Raw genomic sequence first — 13731 nt, forward strand, 5'->3', positions numbered from 1 at the left:
TGATAGGCCCCAGTGTGTGATGTTCCCCTTCCCGAGTCCAAGTGAACTCATTGTTCAGTTCCCACCTATGAGTGAGAACATGCGGTGTTTGGTTTTCTCTTCTTGTGATAGTTTGCTAAGAATGATGGTTTCCAGATGCATCCATGTCCCTACAAAGGACGCAAACTCATCCTTTTTTATGGCTGCATAGTATTCCATGGTATATATGTGCCACATTTTCTTAATCCAGTCTGTCACTGATGGACATTTGGGTTGATTCCAAGTCTTTGCTATTGTGAATAGTGCCGCAATAAACATACATGTGCATGTGTCTTTGTAGTAGCATAATTTATAATCCTTTGGGTATATACCCAGTAGTGGGATGGCTGGGTCATATGGAACATCTAGTTCTAGATCCTTGAGGAATCGCCATACTGTTTTCCATAATGGTTGAACTAGTTTACAATCCCACCAACAGTGTAAAAGTGTTCCTATTTCTCCACATCCGCTCCAACACCTGTTGTTTCCTGATTTTTTAATGATTGCCATTCTAACTGGTGTGAGATGGTATCTCATTGTGGTTTTGGTTTGCATTTCTCTGATGGCGAGTGATGATGAGCATTTTTTCATGTGTCTGTTGGCTGTATGAATGTCTTCTTTTGAGAAATGTCTGTTCATAACCTTTCCCCACTTTTTGATGGGGTTGTTTGTTTTTTTCTTGTATATTTGTTTGAGTTCTTTGTAGATTCTGGATATTAGCCCTTTGTCAGATGAGTAGATTTTCAAATCATATTTATAAATATTCAGTTCAAAATATTTCTGACAAGTTCTTCTTTTAATGTTGTTCATAATGCAGTGTCATTACAAGCTTGATAAACATCTGCACAGTCACTAAATATTGTAAACAGAAAGAATGTAATTAATTTGTCCAAAGTACACAGTAAAATGTCTGTAGCTCTCCTCTTACTGAATTTAAATATAGCCACAATGTAACCACAAGATTATTTGACTCTTCTAGATTTTTAATATATTTATTGTTCATGTGATTGTATTTTTACCAAGAATTAAAACACTTATAAGATAGAGTGATTTATGTAAAGTATCACTTACACCTTAATTAAACAGGCCAAATTAAAACAAGGGGAAAGTGGATATGATGCCAAGTGTATATTTATCCTTAGTCATACCTAAAAACTTATGCATTTTTTTCTGTTAAATACTTGACAAAATATTTCTCAACTTTAATGATGAGAAAAGGAAGTTTATTGTATGTGCAAAACCAAATTTCTGGAGTATAGTTTAAAACAAAAAAACTAAAACTAACTAGTATGGATGTTTTTAATGACACCTTTGTAAGTGTGTTTCTTTTACATTTCTGAATCTCATTTTGTTTATTGCTGTGGAAATTAGTACTTGCCGAATTGCATCCCCATGGTGTGAGTGAATCACAGACATACAAGTGTATTCAAAGCTGTCACATTTAGTACAAGTAAACTTAGATCTTGAAATTGGCATTCAAATGACAACCTAATCCTACTGCTTACAATGCCAGAAATGTGTTATTAAGTGCCAGGTTTATGCAATTTAAAAAGTTTAATGCATTTTCTCAGTTTAAAGAAGGTAAAGCATGGTTTGTTAAACATAATGTATGTTTAAACTGAAACATTAAAGTTACAAATAGTCATTAATACAATAATCTGAAGTCATTGTATTACATTTATTTCATTCTTTCCACCATGTTTAAGAGCACCAATTATGTGCAGAACACTTTGGGACTCAGTTTGCAAGAGGTGTAGAATCTAGTGTGGGAGGTAAGTCATGCATACAAAACATCATATACATTATTTAAAGTTACAAATATCATATGCAGAAGAATTTTGGTAAAATGACAGCTTGAGTGGATGAACCTAAATAATTATTTTCCAAAGTTAGTGAAATCTCTGATTTAAAAAAAAAATCAAAATTAATTATGAACTTAATTTAGAAATTGAGAGAAATTTAAATATTTATCTCCATTAATAGGATACAATTAATACATGAATCTTACCACTGCTCACTTGCCAGATCAAATCCTAATTTCATGGCACATCGGTTTGCCTCTGTGTTTTGTCAAGTGGCCTTAGGAATCCAAGATGAGTGTTGTGGGATATCTGGGGGCTAAGAATTAACTGAATGCTTATGTGAACACCCTTGGAGATACCCTGAAGCAAGAGGCTCCAGCTAAGCTGTGCCCAGATTTCTGGGCCATAGCAACCTATGGATAATCAATGTGTTTTGTTTTAAGCTGCTATAACTCTGATAATTTTATTATGCAGAATTAGATAATGAATATATGGTATGTCACTGTCACAGCATCCTTGGGTTGTCGCTTCAGCAGCTGGAAACCTCTTTGGCCAGTGGTGCCTTTGCCTGAGTTTTCCTCAGTCCTGCAGTGCTTGTTCAGCCCACTCGGCCCTGCAGGCTGCACTCCACTTGCGCTACCAGCCCAGATCCTATGACTGCCAAGGGCAAGTCAGGCACAGAACAGTGAAGGGTGTGTAAGTGAATGTGTGATCCAGCCACTGAGCACAGCCAGATATGCTGGGTGCAGTGGGATGGGCAGTTTCAGGCACTGGCATGGGCAATGGCTCCATGCAATGCTGCAGCTGGACCAGATACACCACAAGCGGCCTCCACTGTGGCCAACAGGGAACACAGTGCCACCTAGAAGCTTGGAGATGACAGAAACTGCAGAGTACCAAAGAAGGTGTCACAGCCCAAGCTTGGGGAGCCCCTAGGTCTGGAATCCCCAAAGGGCCACAGCTCTACTCTGCTTCTCATAGCCTGCAGTGTGATGTGGGTGGGGGGAAGGCATGTTTCAGTGCTGTTTTTGTTAAATCTCTTTCATTCCTGTCATTCAATGGGACATGAGTTCTTGTCCTGCATCCAGGAAGAATGAGGTACCTGGACAACTGGAGGGTGAGCAAGGCAAAGAGGCGCTTTATTGAGCGACAGTACAGTTCTCAGGAAATCTGAAGTGGTTAGTTCTTATCTGCAGGCAGGTCTTCCTGTCTCCTCTGCAGCCTTCAGCAGAGAAGAGACCCGGAGTGGGTAGCTCTAACCTGCAAGCAGATTATTAGGTGGTCTCTGCAAGTCTGATTGATTTGAAGGTTTTTATGGGCTTCAGAAGGGAGGAATTGTGTGCTGATTGGTCCATGGCAGGCCCAGAAAAAACACCGTACGTTCTCGTTCTGGCACCTTGGCCCCCCTTCTTTAGGCTGTCCCTGGCTTGAAAGTGGGGCTTCACCAGAGACCCCTTGTTTTCCACCCAGGAGCTTGTCTGCCTCATGCCATCAACTGCCATTCATGGCAGCCAGGCTATTTGTGATGAAGAGCTCCTGGAGGCCTGCACCAAGCCACCCTCACCCCCGTCTTGCCTCCCTCCTATGCTTATTGTGTCCAAAGTGCAGAGGGGGCCAAGGTAGCAGAGGGCTGGTATGTTAGCATCCCCTCGGGCATGCGCATAGCTGGCTGGGTCACAACAGAGCCTAGGTTTGGCTTCAACTTTGTTCCAAAATTGGAGTGGATGCCAGGAGCAAGGAGAGGCCAGGCAGTGGGAGCAGGCGCTTCTAATCCAGTGGGGGCAGGAGGAGGCTTCCTGGGCCACCAAGAGCATAGGGATGTCCTGTTCCAAAGTCAATCTAGATGTCTGCAGCTGCACCTGCGAGTGTCTTGACAGCTGTTGCTCCAGACATGCTGTCACTACCATCATCGCTATAAACAAGACTTCTCATGCAGTATAATCTGTTATCCTTCAAAATCTGAGTATCATAAATTTTGCTTCCACTGGTGGTATTTTTTTTCATTTCCTCAAACAGTTATAAATTTATCATGATAAATACCAAATAACTAAATAAGTATGGGAGACTATGAAGAAGCCTGTAAGGGAGTTCTGTGTCCAAAGAGAGAAAAAAACGTGGATTTTAAAATAAGCTCAAGCCCACAAAGTAGGTTTATATGGGGGGAAAAAAAGCAGAGAAATAAACCACAACCAAGAAACTTGTAAAACAAAGCTTCGAAGTTGTCATTTCTATCCCAACCACAAGTACAAAGCTGTACAAACTGAATAATCAAAAAATCTACTTAAATCTGTAAGAGGTGAGTCAAAGGACAAACTGCTGCCCCTAAAATAGGACAGACAGGTGGCTGCAGAGAATTACAGAGCAGATCCCTCCCCAGGAAGAAGTGGGAAGGAGTGCTGGGATAGTAAAACCTGAACTATACTTGGTTAATTCCTGGAAATTCAGTGTGGGCAACTGTAAAAGTTAAAAACTCCAGGAGGACCCTATCATAGGGGGGCCCAATTTTTGCAAGTTTTGCCTCTAGGAATTTGACTGGGTTCTCATAGTAAATATAAGAGGAAAATATCCTGTAGGGGAGGAAAACAGAAACCATTTTGAAATATACCAGAGTGCCCTGTTCTTAACGTGGCCTTCCCTCAGGAGAAACTAGTTAACCAGAGCTTAACCTACTAGAGTTCTCTCATAGCCTAATTGACCTAGGTGTGGAGGAGGGAAATATCTAACCCTAGTCCACTTTAGCCATACTGAACAATTTGAGCAGTGTGATGTTGGAGGGCTGAGAAATCCTGTGATGTTCACTGTCCAGAGGCATAGGCATAGGCCTATTAAAAGACTGAAACACAATTACAACTCTATAGAAGGCTTCCCTGGACAGACCTACTTTTCCAGCAAATTAATAAAGACCTAGTTACAGCAGGATTTTTTCCAATTACATCATGTAGAACTATTAAGAAAAAATTACAAGGAACACTAAATGGCAAAAAAAAAAAAAAAAAAAAAAAAAAAAAAAAGAAAACCAGATTGAAGAGACACAATAAACATCAGAACCAAGCATGAGAAAAGGTGTTGGAATTACCAGTCTGGGAAATTAAGACAACTGTCATTAGTATGCTAAGGGCTCTAATGGATAAAGTAGACAACATGCAAAAATAGATGGGCAATGTAAATGAAGATAGAAATTCTAATAAATAATCAATAATAAGTGTAAGAGATTAAAAGCTCTGTAACAGAAATGAAAAACACCTTTGATGAGCTTATTAAGAGACTTGATACAGCTCAGGAAAAAATCCCTGTGCTGAAAATATCTCAATGGAAACTTCCAAAATTGAGAAACAAAAAGAACAAAGAATGAAATATCTTAGAACACTGGTACAACTACAAAAGGTGTAACATACATATAACAAGAAAATGAGACTACCAGAAAGAGTAGAAGAGGAAAAAATCAGAAGAAATATTTGAAGCAATAATGCCTGAGAATTAATATCATAAACCATACCACAGATCCAGGAATATCAGAGAATACTATGCAGATGAAATGCTGTACAAAGGTGTATCATTTTCAAATGACAAAAAAATGAATAATAAAGAAAAATATCTTAAAAGAAACCAGAAAAGAAATTGCCTCTAGGGGAATAAAAGTAAAAATTGGACTCAACTTCTTCTTAGAAACCATGCAAGCAAAAGGATAGTAGAGTAAAATATTTAGTGTAAAGAGAGAGAAAATAAAAGAACCAACCAACCTAAAAATCAGTACCCTGTGAAATTATCCTTCAAAATTGAAAGAGAAATAGAAAAATAAAAATTGAGAAAGCTTACTGAAAGTGGATCAGTCTTGCAAGAAATTTTACATAGATTCTTTAGAGAAGGAAAATAACATAGCTCAGAATCTTCAAAGACTAGAAATTATACATTGTCTTCTCTCAGATTGCAATGTAATTAAAGCAGAAATCATAATATAAAGATTACTAGAAAATCACAGGAATATATAGAGTAAACAAAGCATCTCTAATACCTAGGCCAGGTAAGAAATCACAGAATAAATTAAAAATATTTTCATTGAATAGAAATGAAAACACAACTTAGAATTTTTTCATATGCATTAAAAGCAATGTTTAGAGAAAAAAGTTTTCGTATTGAATATATATGTTAAAAAAGAAGGAAAGGTCTAAGTCACTCATCTAAAATGCCACATAGGAAACAGGAAAAAGAAGAGAAAATTAAATTTAAAGTAAGAAAAAAAATAATAAAAGTTAGACCAAACTCAAACTGCAAGGAGGAAATGACTGAGAACATCAATAAAAACAAAAGCTGGTTATTTGAAAAGATCGATAAAATCATTAAGCCTTCAGAAAGTCTTATAAAAAAAAAAAAAAAACAGAGGGGATACAATTACTAATATAACTGAAATAGAAAACATCCCTACATATTCCACAGATGGTAAAACATTAATAAAGGAATATTATGAACATTTCCATGCCCACAAACTTGATAACCTAGATAAAATAAACCAATTCCTTAAAAGATACAATCTGACAAAACTCACACAAAAATAATTGAACAAAGTGTATAGGCTTATAACTGTTATGGAAATTGAATCAATAATTGATAATATTTAAAAACAGAAAGCACCAGGCTCAGATGAATTCATTGGTGCATTCTACCAAGCATTTAAGACACAAACCATACCATGTCTCTACAATCTCTTTCAGAAAGTAGAAACAGAGAGGTATGTTTACTTATTCTATGAAGCCAGCATCATACTAATACAAAAATCAAAGACATTACAAGAAAACTGCAGACCAGTATTTCTCCTGAAGACAGATGCAAAAATTCTCAAAAATTAGCAGATTTAATCCAACAATGTATAAAATATTATACACCACAACCAAGTGGGATTTGTCCTGGGTATGTAAGGCTGGTTTAGCATTCAAAAATCAATTAACGTAATCCATCATATCAAAAGCAAAAAAAAACAAAAATCACATGATTGTATCAACAGATCCTGAAAAGCATTTGATGAAACTTAATGCATTGGCATTGATATGCCATTGATAAAATATGATGATATATGGCATTGATAAAAAATATTGGAAGTGGATAAAAAATATTTACAATAAATTTTATAGCTAACATGATACTTAATGATGAGAAAATTAATAACAGGAACCAATCCAATCCATTAATAACAGGAACAAGTCAAGAATGTCTCTTTTCACTGCTTCTTTTCAACATTGTACTGGAAGTCTTAACCATTTTAAAAAGACCAGAAAAAGGAATTAAAAGTATGTTGATTGGAAAGTAATAAATTTGTCATTATTCACAGATGACATGGTTATTTGTGGAGAAAATTTGAAATAATTGATTTTAAAAAATCCTTGGAACAAATAAGTGATTATAAGAAGGCTACAGGATACAAGATTAATATGCAAAATTAAATCAGTTTTCTATATATCGGTAATAAACCAATGGGATTTAAAATTAAACACACAATATTGTTTATAATAGCACTCAAAAAGTAAACACTTAGGTATAAATTTAATAAAATCTATAAAATATCTATATGAAGAAAGCTACAACACTCCAAGGAAAAAAATTCAAGAACTAAAAAAATGGAGAGATATTCCATTTTTATGGGTAGGAAGACTAAATATTGTCAAGACATTGATTCTTCCTGGCATAATCTATAGATTCACTAAAATCTCAATAAAAATTCCAAAATGTGATTGCTTGACTCTTGACAAACTAATTACAAAGTTAATATGGAACGGCAAAGTACAGTAGTCAAAACATTACTGAAGGAGAAGAACAATATTAAAGGACTGATGCTACCTTATTTCATGACTTACTGCAACACTAGAATAATCAAGAACATATTCTGTGGTAAAATAATAGACAACTATATCAATGGAATAGAATAGAAAATTCAGAAATAGACCTATATAGATGTAATCAACTGATCTTTGAGAAATGAGTCAAGGATATATAACTGAGAAAATACAACCTTTCAACAACAATGCTGGAAATACATCAACATTAAAAAATTTAAAAACATCTAGACACAAAAAATTAACTCAAAATGGATCACAGACCTGACTATAAAATACAAAACTATAAAACTACTAGAAGATAACAGAGGAAAAAAACTTAGAACTTGAGTTTGGTGAGGATTTTAGATACAACATCAAAGGTATGCTCCATAAAAGATATAATTTATAATCTAAACTTCACTAAAATTATTTTTTTTCTCTGTAAAAGACACTATCAAGAGAATGATAAAGCAAGCTGATGACTGAAAAAAAAATTGCAAAAGCTATATCTGATAAAGGACAGTTATCCAAAATAAACAAATAAATATTTAAATTCAACAATAAGAAAACAATCAATTGGATTTAAAAAATAGATCAAGTACCTTAACAGACCTCTAAAAAAAAAAAAAAAAAAAAAAAAAAAGCATGTACAGTAGGCAAATAAACATATGAAAAGATTTTCTTAATATATATTATAAAGAAAATACATATTAAAACAATAAGATACTATTACATCTATGAGAATGGCCAGAATCCAGAATGCTGATAGTATGAAATACTGTTGAGCAAGTGGAGCAACAAGAACTCTCATTCACTGCCAGTGAGAATGCAAAATGGTACAACCATGTTAAAAGACATTTTGTTGGTTTCTTACTAAATCAAACAAAACGTGCTCTTACCACAAAACGTAGCAGTCATATTCCATGCTATTTATCCAAAGAATTTGAAAATTTATGTCCATGCAAAAATCTACACAAGTGTGTTTACAGACACTTTATTCATAATTGCCAAATATTAGAAGAAACCAAGATATCCTTCAGTAGGTGAATGGATAAAGATATTGTGGCAACTCCAGACAATAGAATATTATCCAATGCTAAAGAGAAATGAGTTATTAAGCCAAGAAAATATGTAGAGGAACCGTAAATGCATATTAATAAGCGAAAAAACTAATCCGAAAAAGCTATGATTTCAATAAATGATATCCTGAAAAAGATAAAACTATGGCATCAGCAAAAAGAATAGTGGTTGACAGCAGCTAGTGAGGGGTGAAGAGGAATATGTAAATCAGAGAGGAATTTAAGGGCATTAAAAATATTCAGTATAAAACTGTAATGGTGGATACATGTCCTTATATACTTTTCCAAACCCACAGAATGTACAATTCCAAGAATGAACCCTCATATAAGTTATGGACTTTGGATGATAAAAATATATCTATGTTGGTTCATCAGTCGTAACAAATATACCACTCTGGAGAGGGATGCATAGAAGCATAGAAATATGTCTGTATGTGGCTGGGCACAGTGGCTCACGCCTGTATTCCCAGCACTTTGGGAGACTGAGGCAGGGGATCAGAAGGTCAGGAGATCGAGAAATACGTCTGTACCATCTCAATTTTGCTATAAAAATTTTGCTATAAAACTGCTATAAACAAATAGCCTTTTAAAAACTGAAGCTAACAATTAAGTTGACTGATACTTTTAAGTTCTTCTGATAGCATCTAAGTATCTCTCTACATACACATATAGGTCTATGTATATAATTTTCATCTATCGACCTAATCTATTTATCTGTAGTTATACAGATACAGCTATGCATATATAAATGTACAGATATGAATTAGATAGATTACTTTAGATTCACTGTCAACGTTACAAAAATATAAAAGGAAATCATATAATTAAAATAAATATTATTTTGGTGTTCATGAGATTAATACCATGCTAAAATCATGTAAGCTGATACCTTTAGAAGATATGTAGTATATAACAAATATGTACATCAATCACTTTAGTGACTATTTTTCAATTAAGGTAAAATTGAATCATTATTTACTTTGATATTCATTGAACATATTAATAGTGTTGGCAACACATGCTCCTACTGTTGCTAGGAGCTGCAGTGTTTGGATCTCAGGTTCTTTTATTTTTCTTTTTGAGGCTCATTTTCCATTTTAAAAGGAGATGATACTGGCTTCAAAGGGTTTCTTAGCCAAAATATCTATAATTTATGAAAAGATGTTTTTAAAATATTACTTAAGGTACACAATAGTAAAAGAGATTAAGTTTAAACTGGAATACCTTACAAAATACTTAGAGTCATGAATTAAACATAGATCATATAAGAAGAACATATTTCATGTCTCTACCTTCCTTTATCTGACTCTGGGTCACTGCTCCTCTTTACCCTGTCATGCCCATCTCCTTTTCGGTCCAAGATTTCCTGGAGAACTGATCAAATATTTACAAAAAGCCTGCAGTCTTGGGCATTCATTTTGGGAGAAATGTAGATCAGGATCTTTGGATTCACAGTCCAGGTTGGCAAAATGCTTGTCTGAATTCTTCACTCCATAAATCTTGGGTAAACACTGAGCCTCAACCTAGTATCTTGTACTCATCATGCTTAATAAAACCTAAGAACTAGATTTGTATCCCGTACCTCATCCTGGTGGATCTAATAGATATGTTAGCAGCCTAGGTTTTTTAAAACTGAGACCCTGAATTCCACCCCTTTGTGTAATTCTTCCTAGAAGCCTAAGGAATGCCCCCCACACACGTACTAAGAGAATGGAAATCTTATTTACAGACATATATCCCTGAAGAATGTATAGAACCTTTCTATGTAAGCACCCTCAAGATTCCGTATATCAACATATCAACATCCTTTCTACCTGATTTGATCAAGCCCCCAGATTTTGTCACTTTCACTACTGTACCTTAGATAAGTACCTTATATCTTACAGTCCTCTCTTCCCATTTATCTCTTTCTGCGTAGCAAGCAAAAAAAAAAAAAAAAAAAAAAAAAAAAGCCTGGGTAGCTTAAAATAACAACTGTATATTGGTTTTCATGACTTTTAGGTTGAATGGGGTCACTCTGGGCTAACTCATGTAGCTGTGTTCGTCTGCCTGTCACCTGGAGGCTAGGTTCAACTGAGATGGTGAGCATAGCTCTAGCTGTTTTTCCAAAGGGTCTTTTGCTCTAGTTTTTTTACAACATGATGTTTTCATGCTCAAAGGTCACAAAAATCTTGTTGCATTCCATTAGTCAAAGCATGCCTGAAACCATCCTCACCATTCAAACTAAGGAAAAATAGACTCTACTTCTTGATAATGGTAACAGCAATTTTAATTACTAAGTATATGATTAAAGGAAATGAAAGAAATTTTGTGAGCAGTTTTGCAAACAATCTACCACACCACTGTGAACCCCCAAAATCTGAGAAGAATCTCAGTTATTTTGGAAAGTTTATTTTGTCAATGTTGAGGATGAATGCTCATGACACAGCCTCAGGAGGTCCTGATGACAAGTGCCTACAGCAGTTGGGGCACAGCTTAGTATTATAAATTTTAAGAAGTTATGAGACATAAATCAATTATGTACAAGATGTACATTGGTTCAGTCCGGAAAGGTGGAACTACTCTAGGAGAAGGCAGGACAACTCAAAGTGGGGAGGGTGCTTTCAGATCAAAGATAGATAAGAGACAAGTGTTTGCATTCTTTTAATTTTCTGATTAGCCTCTCCAAATGAGGCAATCAAATATGCATTTATGTCACTGAGCAGAGGAGTGATATTGAGTAAAATGGGAGGCAAGTTTGCCTTAAGTAGTTCCCCGCTTGACTTTTCCCTATAACTTAGTGATTTGGAGGCCCCAAGATTTATTTCCCTTTCACACTTCTCCCTTCTCTTTTTAAAAATCATTTGGAGAAAGCATTTTAGGAGAAAATGAGTCTCTGGTTTCAAGTTTTGTCTGAGCTTTCATGGCTAGGATGGTTTATTTCTAGGATGGTTTATTAGGAAAGTTCATTTTTAGCAAGTTGTGAAGTCTCATGTCTTATGAAAAGAAAATAAGTGGAGGAAGGAAGAAAAACAAAAACAAACAAAAGAATATTCCTGGAAAATCAAAATAGGTGACATTACTCTGAAGTTCATATATCAGTAGGCAGGTATGAAATTGGTTTATGTATGTAAATATATTGCTGTTATTTTCTTCTGAAGTTTATTTGTCTAGCTTCAGTTTGCAGGGCTTTACAAAATCACAGCTTAGGTTTCAGTGGCTCCAAATTATGACAAATGGCAGCGGGGGAGAAGGAAAACATTAAAAACATTATTTTGAATTCTTATAGCCAAGAAAAATTAGAATTTGGTCTAAACTGTAGAAAAGAATAAAAAATTGAAAACCAGGTAAAACTAGCATATAAAACAGATGTACTATAGTTTTTAAAACAATATTTTACTCTCTCCAGTTTCCCATTTTGATTAAAGACAAATCATGGTAGGACTAATTTGCTTTACTTTTTGTTGCCTGATTATTTTATATGGTGCAGCAAGAATAATTATTATTTTACATAGGCTTTTAAATTGGCTTTGACAAAACCTTGTTTCACAGAAGGAGTCTCAGATAAGATTTTTAAAAAGTTGATCCCAGCCATGAATTTGTACCATCATATTTGTATATTTGTATCAATCTGTGAGTTGGGTCAGTTCCTCTCCTCTTGAGGTTCAAGATAAATGTTAGGCTCCTGGGCCTGTCAGAAAGTGGTATTCCTTACTTAACACAGGTCAAAAACCCTGTACAGGGATGGTGTAGACAAGGTATTAGGCCAGTTTCCTCAAGGGCCTTTTGTTTGCTCTGTAAGTCAAGCTTGATTCCTTAAAGAAAGCACATCATTCCAGTCAAAGCCTTGGGAAAATAACCAGTTTCTCCAATTGTGTCCTGTTATCAATGAAAACAGATTCTTATTGAACTTATGTGAATAACTGTATTGCCATAAATTAAGAATACTCACAAATAGTTTCCAAATTCTGGGGAAATCAGGTAGAGAGGAATGAATATGTTCTAAATTTTGTTCCTAAGTATATACTAAATTGTTAAAAGCTGTCAATAGCTCAAAAGAAGTTTGCTTGATTCTGAAAAAACAAAACAAAGAAGTATCTGCAATGTTTTAGGGAAAAAGTCAACAAGACTACTTCAGTCTTCTATTAGATCAGTCCCTGTAGTTAATTCCTGTTCTGCTTGATATTCATGAATATTTCAGTTCTTCATGAGTTGTAAAAGTTTTTTTTTTTCTCTTCTGATACCACAATCCCCAAACTTAGTATGTTAGAGTTTTATAGCAGATTATAAAACCACCTTCTAAAGAGGACCATCATCCACCAAAACATTGGTGGATGATGAAAAGTTTTAGGGCAGCCATAGTCAAGAACACTGTTGACAAGAAAATTTGTTACTGCTGTGGCACACATAATTTAATATAACAATTATAGTTATTAGTGATAACGTACATTAAGTCATATCAGACTTACAGGATTTTTTCATAATTTTGGAACGCATACGAATAACATTTATAAAAATACAGCCCAAAGAAAATAAAACACCATTTTATATTAGACAATATTTCCTATATAATTTTTCTACCAAATAAGGCAAATTATGTAATTTTTGGACTTTAGGAAAACTAATATTTTAAAAGATTAATTAGATCAGAAAGAGACATAATTGATAATTTGACTTTGGAAAGTTTATCAAATATCAAAGTTTTAAAACACTTGATATCACAGGTCATTGTAAAACAAGTCATTCAAATGGCCAAAGTTATAACTCAAGGATTTTGAAAAAAGGTGAAAACCTTCATTCTTTGAGAGAGTAGACTTAATTTTCAAAACAATAAGGCCTAATGAAAGCAGCATGAAGACAATCAAATTTGTTTTTCAAAATTTTATAAACAATTGATAAAATTTTGTTCTTGATTATATGTAATATAAGTTCCGTAAGACCCTTATAACCTTTATTAATGAGTCAGTTAATGCTTAAAGAAAACCTTGTTAATCTGAAACAGGGGCTCATATGTTGATCTTACATCAGTGTGCCTTTGACATTGAT

Source organism: Piliocolobus tephrosceles, chromosome 2 (assembly GCF_002776525.5).
Source record: "Piliocolobus tephrosceles isolate RC106 chromosome 2, ASM277652v3, whole genome shotgun sequence".
Taxonomy (NCBI): Eukaryota; Metazoa; Chordata; class Mammalia; order Primates; family Cercopithecidae; genus Piliocolobus; species Piliocolobus tephrosceles.